Source organism: Cupressus sempervirens, chromosome 3 (assembly GCF_028749045.1).
Source record: "Cupressus sempervirens isolate cs-2001-9-10 chromosome 3, ASM2874904v1, whole genome shotgun sequence".
NCBI lineage: Eukaryota > Viridiplantae > Streptophyta > Pinopsida > Cupressales > Cupressaceae > Cupressus > Cupressus sempervirens.
In genome coordinates this window covers 232,623,564-232,635,707 of record NC_143120.1, presented here as the reverse complement: position 1 = coordinate 232,635,707, position 12,144 = coordinate 232,623,564, and the positions used below count along the sequence as shown (strand labels likewise).

The window sequence follows — 12,144 nt, the reverse complement described above, 5'->3', positions numbered from 1 at the left end:
ATGGCCTAAGGAATGTAGAGGCATGATACTCCCTTGTGTGGAGGTAATGCTACCATTTCAATGTAAATACTCACATGTGAACTTGTAGATGTAAAAACCCCAACCACCATGCACTTGCTACCCATCTCTTCTAGACAGTGTTGGTTTCCAATTGCATTTTTCAACTTAGTATCTCCTAACCAACACACTCCAGAATTCTAATAGTCACTATCAATGTTAGTGTGTAATGAGTATCACTAGTTTTGAAACCATCTACTGCAACAATCATCTTCATCTCCATCACCAAAAGAAAGTGAGCCACATAATTGTAGTAGATTTAGATAGAGTATAGCTTTACTATAGTATTTGTAATGATCAAGTATATTATCCTAATTTTGATAGGATGGTATTCTTCTCTTTCCCCCCAGCACCACCATGATGATGGTAATGATAAGGAAAAACATAACAGTGTCCTGACATGGGGAAGCTAGAAGAGAAGGAATATTGTTGAATATAAGGCTTGGGTAGTAGGCCCTAACAAAAAGCTACTAATAAGACAGAGAGTCACTAGGCTAAATTTTGAAGGAGATGAAGAAGGGGAGAGATGGCCTTGTTGATTGAGGGGATTGAAAATTTTGGGCAATTCATGCTTCATGAATTATGTGTTGCAGACACTTCTACATAGCCCACCTCTTAGAAATTATTTCTTGAGCGACTACCATAACTATGCATTTTGTCACAACAATAAAGATGGTTGTATTACATGTGATATGGATGATATTTTCTTAGCTTCTTTCTCTAGAGATAAAACTCCCTATAGCCCCACATGATTCCTTTATAGGGAAGCTAGTTAGATTATACTATACCAAAAAGTATCTTGTTTATTTTGCTTCATTTTTCTAATTGGATTTTTTGATGTAGTTGGTGGCAGCATGCTTCAAATTTTGTAGATTCCGAGCAATAGGATGCACATGATTTCTTCATTTCTATAGTTGATGGGATCCATGCCAACTATGCAATAAGCTTGCCCAAAAGTAGACTATCACAGAAGTAACAATGGTGAATTTTTCCCTTTTGAAACACCTTAATTGTTTTACAATGCTGCCAAAATCCATTTGTTTTATATTAATAAGATATGATTTGTAGTTATAATCTTGGTTCTCATCTATTCGTTCTAGTCTGTTTTTACATTCCAATAAGTATTAAGTGGCGCATAGGCTGATTTCCTAAGCATATATGTATTCTATCACTCTAACCAAAGGTCATATGAAAGCCCAACCTAAAATGGGATTAGGGAGTGAATAACTTGCAACCAAATATTGTTGTAGATTTACTCTTGGACCCTTGCTAGTGTCTAGAAACCTTAGCAAAATACAAGGTATAATTGAAGTAAACCTTCTATACAATCAGCAATAAATTCAAACAATAGGTCATTTGTTATTGTTGTTTCTTAACAAATGGATTTTCACAATTGATATTTTTTATTTTAGTACAATGTGGCTTGTTTTGCTAAATGATGATTTTTAGAGGAGTGTTCCAACATGATCACAGCCTTCCACGGTTCCATTACAAGTTTGTAATATATACATTGGGATTTGACATCACAAACACATAATGTTTTTTAAGTAGTGATCAAATCTCTCACTTTCATTTATATTCTTTAGGGTTATGTTTGGTTGCACATTTGATGATTTGAGAAGTTTTTTATCTTGTCGTCAAATATTAATCACTTCAATTCAAAATTTGCACAATATAATTGATAACTTGGAATGTTTCTAATTCCAACAATGAAGGCGCTTTGGAGTGTAGATGCATCATTCACAAAGTGTTTTCAAGTGTTCTAAGATCAAATGTCATATGCATTGTATCCAACTCCACTTCAACAACTTATGACCCTTGCTTGGAAATTTCCTTCACTTTGGAACCAAGCACCGAATCCTTGAGTAATCTAGCAGACTTGTGCAATGGCAGTTTGAGGGGTGATATGTTCAAGAAAGGACATATAACTAGCACTTTCACCTTTCTTGGTTGTTCAGATAGATTTACAAGTCTTGAAAGACTTGGCTCAAATAAAAAATTCTTTTGTAAGCATTTCTAGACATGTTAGGAATCGATTAAATATATGTGCTTGAAAAAGTTGCCATTGGTATTGTGCTTCCATATCAAGAGATTTGAACACTCAACAATCTAGTGCACCTCAAAAAAGGTTGACTAGTACATGTAATTTCCTTTCAATTTGGATATGACTCCGTACATGTCCTCTTCCATTTTTAGGTTGAGATATGGCAACATAATTTTGACTATGGAGCCTAACTTTAGCATGCTTCCAGTGTCTTCAAAGGCACCATCAATGTTTGATATCTTTTTTGTGGTGACTCACTCAGGAAGAATGGATTTTGGCCACTACGTTGGTTTTTTGAGAAGGGGTCAAAATTGGTATAAACCTAATGATGCATGGATAAATCAAGTCAATGAAAAAAAAGTTAGGGATTCTCAAGCCTACATGTTGTACTATGTTCAAAAAACTTGTCTTTATGAAACTAGTGGTTCAAAGTTTGAACTAAAATTTTAATCAAAAAAATAGAAGTTGTAATGCTTATGTCAATACTTGCAATAACCAAAGTCTAACTTTTAAGTCGTTTAGTATACTTGGCTAGATCAATAACAAGGCCATAATTTTCCATAAGAGGAAGCTTCTTTATTGTTGGGGCAACTTTCTACAATAGATCCTAAATTCAAGGTGCACATTGTCCAAAGAGGGGTCATTTGGCCTCTTTCAAATATGCTTCAGATGCTTGATCCCCAACTGAAGGAGATTACAGCTTTTTCTTTGGGTATATTAGCATAGAATTGACATAACCAAGGTGGCATTATTCATGATGGTGGATTAACTCTATTGGTAGAGCTACTTGATTCTAAAAATGGATCTCTTTAACACAATATGTCTTTTTCTCTATAGAGGTTGGCAGATAATGAGGACAATATTTTTTATCTTATAAAGGAGAGAGGAGTAAAAAAGTTGCAAGAAGAAAAATTGATTGTTAAGGCTTCAAAGGATTGTGTGGAAAAGACCTTGAAAAGGCTAGAGGAGAAACTTCATGGAAGAGTATTGAAGCACTTTCTCTATTTGATCCATGTATCTAAAAAAATGTTCAAAGACATGTTGCCTTGACCCTTCTCATTTGTGTTCTCCTAATGATCAAAATGATTTTTGTTAACAACAATGGTTTGGAAGTACTTCTAGGTCTTCTATCACCAAGTACAATCTCAAAACAACAACATGATGGTGCTATTACATTACATACTCTAGAAAAGAGAGTTATTGCACAATCTCCAATAGATGTGGCTCTTCCAGCTCCAACACCTCAAGTCTACTTGGGGGATAAATATGTAAATAGTAACACATTGCTAGATGTTACTCTATTAGTTGATGGTAGGTAGTTTTATGCTCACAGGATTGTACTGTTGGCATCATCAAATAGATTTTGTGCCATGTTTGATGGAGGCTATAGGAAGAAAGAGTGAAAGGAAATTGAAATCCCAAATATAAGATGGGGATTTTTTAAACTAATGATGAGATCTATTTACATAGGCACAATCAATGTCATGAAGAATATATCACAAGATCTTCTTTGGGTTGTTGATCAATATCTCTTAAAAGGACTTAAACTTATATGTGAATGTGCACTTGTACAGGCCTCAATGTGGAAAATTTTACATTTTTTTATGATCTTGTTGAGGCTTACCATGCAACTTCACTAAGACATACTTGTGTTTTGTTTTTCTTAAGAAACATGAAAATATTTTTATAATGTGTGGCTATCCATGTCTTTTTGAACACATACTTCCAGGCATATGTGGGTACTTACTTCAAATATTATGACCATAGCCTCAATTTTTTTAGTACATTTACATCATGATTAATTTCAGTAATTAAGTTCTTGGACATCTCATCAAATGAAAAGATTCAAAAGACTTCTTTGATATGACTAAGATTGCATGTAGCTTCATGAAATTTAATCAAGGGAGGAACTTTCAGTTGGTCTTTGATGATCTCTCAATAAAACTTTATTTTTCATCCACCTAACCAAAGAAGATAGTACTACCTTTTTGAGTACCATCTTTTAACTAACATGGATTTTCTACATGTGTACTACAATTTGAACTTGTTCCTTATGGTGAACTATTAATCAGTGCACTAAATTCATTACATGCTAGAGTTAGGGATGCTAATTATGGTTTTAAATTATGATAACATATGTCATTTTATTTGGACCTATAGCATATGTATTTGAAGAACTTGTAAAACTAAATTTATGAGTTTTGCTCAATGATGGTACCATAATTTGAGTCTAGTGCACTATATGTTACTAAATTGTTATGTTCTTTCTATTAGGGATCTGAAGTCTTCCAGCATGTTTTTCTATTAAGCTCCACTTTTATACACAGAGCAAAAAAAATGTTAACAATAATATCTTTTTTTTAATTAAAATAAAATAATCGTTATCCTTTCTTTTTCCTACTAGGGCTTCAATTTACTCGCAAGAGATAAACCCTTTTAACTTTGAACCAAATGTCATTCAACGTACTCTGAGTCTCTCCTAGACCCCATAGTTATAGGGATTTTGGATTTATATTGTTTAAGATATAGTCAAACCCTCATATACTCCTCTGTAGTTGAGGTTTCTTACTAGTTTTTATAAACTCTATTGGTTCTCTTGTCAAAAGTTAGGATTAGGTTGTATGTTGTATCATGATAACATTCCATCCCTGCACATGGTTTTTAATGTTGGTGCCTACAATGAGTTACTCTTTTGTGTTAGTTGTATATTTTTACAACTAATCTATATAAATGGATTCTTAACAAGATAATAGAGAACTACTACCAAAATAATGAAATCAAACTGTGGAAACTGTTAACATACAGGAAAAGTGAAAGAAATTTAAACTTTTTATTAATGAGAGCATTTTATATTCATCTTCATTTCCTTGGTTGGGCCTCTATAATACTTATAAACCCCTAGAATCTTGATAAATTGACAAACTAATTTTCCAACTACCCTAAATCAGCTAATGAAAATAAGCCCATTTTTGTAATGCAAATATGTACCCTTTCCATGTTACCATCATTTGTACATGCATTCAAAATTGAATTAAAATCTATGTATTGGACCTAGCATTTACTAGAACCTTGATATTTAAATCCTCATATGTTTCCTTAATCTTCTTATGAATTTCACTAAAAAGATCAATTATAGATTCAAAGTCATGTGCTCATGGGGAAGGAGATCCAATATCAGCATTAGGCTAATGATGTTTACTCCCTACTGGGAACTCCAAACTTGGTAGAAGTTATGGCTAACAACCAAGTGAATTGTAGTAAAAATGGTGAAGCTTTTTGAGTTTCTTAATCATTGTTTGTGCCCTAAAGAATGCATAGGCCAACCCCTCATGTTAAGAAACTAGACAACTCACACATGTGTTGCTTGAGATCTCATTTGATTAATCTAGTATATTTTTTCCCTCCATGGCGATGTCATGGAAATCCCCATCCTGTGATGTTTCAGAAAAATGTTTTCTTTAATCATTAGGGGCAGTTGAGATCAAAAAAATGGTTGCATTATACTCACAAGTCAATATCATAACCTATGCTCTTATTGTTGTCACACAATCCCAATGCTATTCATGTTTAGAGCATTGTAGACTTATGCTTATGAGTGCTTTTATGATCACTTAGCTAATTGCAACATTTATTGTAGTCTATGTCAATTTAGGCTTTTTGGATATCTATAATTTGGTATAGATTAAATCAACCATGTAACTAATAATTTTTGGTAGATTGAATCAACTAGTCCTAATATTTTATACCAAATATCTCTCTCTGTGTGTGTGTGTGTGTGTGTGTGTGTGTGTGTGTGTGTGTGTGTGTGTGTGTGTGTGTGTGTGTGTGTGTGTGTGTGTGTGTGTGTGTGTGTGTGTGTGTGTGTGTGTGTGTGTGTGTGTGTGTGTGTGTGTGTGTGTGTGTGCATGTGTGTGTGTGTGTGTATATATATAATCTATAAGATAGTACTTGTTGCAATAGTAAAAGAGATATAAGAGTGCAATTTTAGAACTTATAGTATAAGGTCATAGCCATGGAGATCAACAATCAACAACATGGAAATCAGAGATTGACTATTGGTGAAGTCAAGAGGGTGTTTGTTGAGGATGAATGTGCACCATGAGAGCTTCTCAAATGAAGAACATAGTAGGGTTCAAAATGGGCTTTCAAGAAACAAAATAAAGAATATATATGGGCTTAACTAGTGGGAAAATGATAAAAATTTCCTATGACTATTTCAATACTAATAAAATTCCCTCCAAATCAGGCCTATTAATTGGAAATCTAGGTCTTTATATATTTTATTAAATAATTAACACTTAGCATTGTTTAATGATGTTAACTATATTTTTTATTATAATCAATTATCAATATTTTTAACTATCTTTTTAATTATAAGTTATTAATTATTAATCCTATTTACATTCTTTAATTTTTAAATCGTCATTTATCTTTAATTTTATATATATATATATATATATATATATATATATATAATAGAAGATATTTTGAAATCTAATTAAATCATGATATTGTTATCAATTGTGTAGTTGTTGGGTCAAACTCAGTAGTTGTTGGGTCAAACTCATCAAGCCATGTTTCATGAGTAGTGGTTCAAGAACCCATCTCTCATGAGAATGAATTGGACAGATAATACTCATTGCATATCACTATTATCATTAAAATGGATGTTTTCTCAACTTATAAATGGTTAGAAAGAGTTTGATTATGTTTCACATGGATTGAACTATTAAGATAATTGCAATGTCTATGAATAAGCTTTAAAATAACTAAATCTGATAGCTTATGTATCTTAAAAGGATTAATTATCTATAGGAATCATTTCGAAAGAATGTTTTTGGATTTTTTTTATTTTCTTATTAAATGTCGTCATGTGTCAATAGGGGCATTCTATTATAGTAATTCTTTCTCAACTAATAACTAAGTTCCTATTGCATGTATGAATAATATTGAATTTATTCTCAATGCAATGTCAAATATCAACTACATAAATGTTTGGGTGACTAAGTATTTAGTCATTTATTTGGTATTTTATTAAGTAACTTTTATTTGGTTGATCTTGTGATTTTACCCAGTGACTAAATTAGTCACATATTTGGTCACCTATATTTGTAAATTGCAAAGAAATAGTAGAATCTGATCAATTTTAGTCACGTGACTAAAAAATTTTGTCACATAGTCAGATATTTGTCAAAATATACTAGTGAAATGGATGTCAAATCTACATTTCTGAATGGGATACTAGAAGAATAAGTATACATAGATCAACTTGAAGGATTTGTGAGTATTGATAAGAAGAACATGGTATGAAAGTTGCACAAAGATTTATATGGTTCGAAACAAGCCCCTAAAGCATGGTATGAAAGACTACATAATTATTTGGTGAAGATTAATTTTACAAGGACAAATGATAATAGAAATCCATATTTGAAGACTGGAAAGAATAGTGAGGTATTGTTATTTAAAAATTTTGTTGATGATATCATATTTGGAGGAAAGGAAGCATTATGTAAAACTTTTGTTGATGAAATGAAGAAGGAATTTGAAATGTCAATGTTTAGTACGATCAAATTCTTTGTTGGTTTACAAGTATATCAAATGAAGCAAGGTATCTTCATGACTCAATCCAAATATGTCAAGGAGATACTAAAATTTTTTGGGATGGAAGATTTTAAACCAGTGGGTATACCTATGGTTACTAGACACAAACTATCTAATAATAATAATTCTTTTGATGTGAACTAGACACAATATAGATCAATAATTGGTAAAATGCAATATGATAAGTAGGAGATGATTTCCACAGCTAGTCAAATTGTGATGTGAATATCAGGATTTAACTGTGTGATTTTTGAACATGGGTCATCGAGTTTGACTCAAAAATCACACAGTTAAATCTTGATATTCACATCACAAAATGCAATATGTTGTTCATAGTAGACTATATATTGCATTAGATGTTCAAATAGTTTCTAGATTTTTAGCAAGTCCTAAGGACAATCATATGATGGCAGTAAAGAGAATATTGAGATATATGAAAGGAATAGAAGACTATGGATCTATTACAAGAAGAATGATAAGTTTGAGCTAAAGGTATTCACTAATTATGATTGGGAAAGAAATGTTGATGATCAAAAAATAACAATTGGTGGTGCATTCTTTCTCGAAAAGAGACTAATTTCATGGACAAGCAAGAAGAAGAACTGCATTTCCCAATCAATAATTGAAGCTGAGTATGTGGCAGCAATAGTAAATTGTTCAAATATCATTTGGGTCAAAAAATTGTTCAAAGGTATGAAGGAGGAGATTACTGATCCAGTGATTATCTATTGTGATAACACAAGTGCTATCAATATATCAAAGAACCTTTTTATGCACACTAAGACAAAACACAATGCCATCAAGTATCATCACTTGAGAGAGATAGTTCAAGAAAAAGAAGTGAAAATGGAATATGTGAACACAAAAGAGAAAATAGCTGACATATTCACTAAAGCTTTACCTAAGGATTCTCATGAATATATTAAAGGTAAAATAGGGGTGATTCCCCTAGACAAAGTGACTTAAGCTACAGAGAAGCATTGCATCAAGTGTGTCAATCAGACTATCTTACACATTGATACAAACAGTTCTACTTTAGGAGTTGCTTAAGGTAGTAGTGGAGAAGAAGAACAATATAAAATATTAATCATATGAAGATGAAAAATGAATAATTCATACCTAACATGCAATTATATACATAATCAAGATGTATGGGCAAGAGATAGTGTCTTTGGCATGTTTGTCAAACAGGGAGAGATTTTATAAAATACTACTTACAAATATTAAAGAGGGAGATATTACCTTCAAAGAGGGAGATTCAAGAAAGGAAAAATTGGATGTTGGTAGAGATATGCTAAGTAAGAGGGAGTGATTACTTAGAGGGAGTTCATAAACTTTTAAGAGGTGTTACTTGATTAGAAATATGCATCAGAATGAAACTAAGGATATTAATAAAAGATTTGATATATTGAGAGTGTTACTTGAAGTCTATACAAATTTTGGATTGTATAGTAACTTGAACTATTTTTTAAAATATTTTTGTTGATGTGTTCCATCAATGCCAAAGAGGTAGATTGTTGAAAACTACAATTGGAACGAATGTTGTGTTGTTATTGATGTCAAATCTATTGGTGAGACAGTTTTCTATTTGATCCAAATGTCATATATATTTGAGTGATGAAGAGGATTTGAGAATTTTTTCATAACAAAAGAATGTAGAGGAAATGTTGAGTTATGAAGAGGAAACTACAAATGGGCATTTGATTAGTTAAATTTTGACAAGACGAAGTGATTGTTTAAATCATGTTGATAAAGGAGAAGATAGAAATATTCAAGTCTTGAAGGTGTTGTAGACACCAAAATTTGTCCAAAACTCGTTCCTAGCCAATTAAATAAATATTCATTATTTATTTCATTCCCCTACCTTAATTAAATAAATTTTACATTTATTTAATTATGTTTGCCTTACTTTGATTTAAATAAACTAAGGTTTATTTAAATCCTAACCAATTTCCACTTGCATCTAACCCCTTTCACTTTAATTAAGTATGTCATTTACTTAATTAATTCCCTCCTAATCCCACTAGGAATTAAATATTGCATTTAATCCTATTTGAGCACATGGCTCCTACATTTAACCCTCACCTAACCCATCTTGCTAAACCTACCCACTTCCTAATCATGCTTGCTTTGCATAATCATCCTAGCTAATCACCTCTTAATCCTAAGTGTGTTCTCACACATGTGTGAGGAATCCTCACACATGTGTGAGAGATGTTCACACTTTCCTCATCCCTCATATCTTGCATGTCTCTTGCGCACTTGTCCTCTTGCATGAGAGTCAAGGTGTCTCACACATGTGTGAGAAGCCATGCCTTCTCACACCTATTGCACACTTTTCCTCTTGCATGAGAATCAAGTTGTCTCACACATGTGTGAGAAGCCATGCTTCCCACACCTCATTGATCATGTCACCATCAAAGGTTGCTCACACATGTGTGAGCATATTGCCCCCTTTGAATGGTCAAAACCCTAATCCATGTGGAGTCTACTTGTCCTCCACCTCATTGACACCTCATCAATCCTGAGAGATCTTAGCCCTCCATCTTTCATTCAATCTTAGATGTTCGTTGCATCCTTTTTCCTATAAAAGGAGAGTCCTCTCCTCATTTTCAAGAAGCACTATCTACCTTATTGTTATGCTGCTGGACTTGTGAGCAACCACATCCCATGAGCAATGAAATCATCTTCACTTGATGGTTTATGGAGGTTTGCATAGTGCTATTTTGTTGTTCATTTACATGTCTTCTTTCATATTTTGAGGTTTTGCATGATAATGTAGGAATGTGCATTAGTTGCTTAATGTGTTTTCCTTTAGTTACATTTTTATGCAACACAGGTGTAAGTAAAGATAGATCACATGTGTAGGCTTCACTGAGTAAGAGAGTAAAAGACTAAGTAATTTTGATGAACATACCTAGTGATGCTAGTGTCAACCAAGCCACAGTAAGTGCTAAGAAAACTAAGTGCTAACCAAGAATCAGTATCGACTAAGTGATAGTTTTGATACCAAGAAGTTTTTTTTATAGTAATCAAGTAAATCAATGATGACTAAGTGTCAGAACTTAGTGTTGTCTTAGGAACAACATTTTAATTATTTGCAAGGAATCATAATTTTCAGTCGACTAATTGATTTCTTGGGATATGGAAAATGTGTTGAAGATAAGGATCTATGAGTTGGATCATTTAATTTTAGGAGAGGATTAGGAAAATGACCTCAAAGATGAATTCAAGGAGAAGTTTCTAGAAAAGAAGAGATAAAAATAATAACAATTAGATACATTGTATTTGATGGATCAAATCATAAACCCTAAGATCTATGTTGTTGATTAAGTGGCAAAAGATCATAACTGCCTATTTAAAGAGGTACAAAGGAAAAACTTTATGGGTAGAAGAGAGAGTGTAGAGTGTAGAGTAGTTGTGCATGTGTGAAGGAGTTCTAGAGAGTTGGAGTTGTTACTGATGTTGTTGATTGGTGAATCTAAGAAGAAGGCTTAATTGAGAAGAAGTAAAGGGTGATTGCTTGAAAGGTTTCCAAGGGAATTTGAGATTGAGATGACAATGAAGGTTAGATAGTGAATCATTATTAAGAGTTGAACATAGTTCTAAACATGCAAAGTGAGTTGCACTTAATAGATCAAACTTATTGTTACTTTCTAACCATTGTGAATAGTATTTGAAATCCTTTAGTCAAGGTTGACCTAACAGTCTATGTAAATGCTCTAATTAGGTGACATTCTAATGCAATGTTCTAAAGTCCTCTAACAAGGCCACTCCTAACATGGTGATTACATCCTTTAACAAGGTCACATTTAATAGTGTGTATTGTAACTTTTAATAGGGTTGGCTCTTAAGAGGGCTCACTTCAAAAGAGTGAAAATTGGTGACATGTTGCTAGTTTTTTCTCCCAAATTCTAGTGTCAAACTTGTGTGGATGTTATTGTGATGTTTTATTAATTTAATTTTACATTTTGCAAGTCTATTATTTTAAGAATAGTATTCAGCCAGCTAGTGTTGCAAATAGTTTATAGTAGAGACTGAGAAATGGAATGATAAGATTCGATATCAAGTTTAAGTGTTTGTTTGTTCAATTAGTACATTTGGACCTTGAATAATTGATTTAACCCCTCCCCTCCCCCCACCTTAGTTATTATAAATATTCTAACAAAGAGTATATGATGAACATCATTGATATTCTAAGAGGTCAATACTCTTGATATCAGATGTGATATCAAACCTTATTTTGAGTATTTGGTGAATATCATTGATATTCTGGGAGGCCAATACTCTTGATATCAAATGTGATATCAAACCTTATTTTGAGTACTTGGTGATTATCATTGATATTCTGGGAGACCAATATTCTTGATATCAAATGTGATATCAAAATCTTTTGACTACCTAGTGAATATCTTGTGTTGATATTTTGGAAGACCAATACT

At 32.6% G+C, this 12,144-nt stretch overlaps 2 pseudogenes; both read left to right on the top strand.

Moving 5' to 3' along the window:
* The first annotated feature begins 226 nt into the window (after nucleotides 1-226).
* Nucleotides 227-2,551, top strand: LOC149565704 (ubiquitin C-terminal hydrolase 22 pseudogene; annotated as a pseudogene).
* Nucleotides 2,552-2,571: 20 nt separating this feature from the next.
* On the top strand, nucleotides 2,572-3,791 carry LOC149565703 (ARM REPEAT PROTEIN INTERACTING WITH ABF2 pseudogene; annotated as a pseudogene).
* Nucleotides 3,792-12,144: the final 8,353 nt, after the last annotated feature.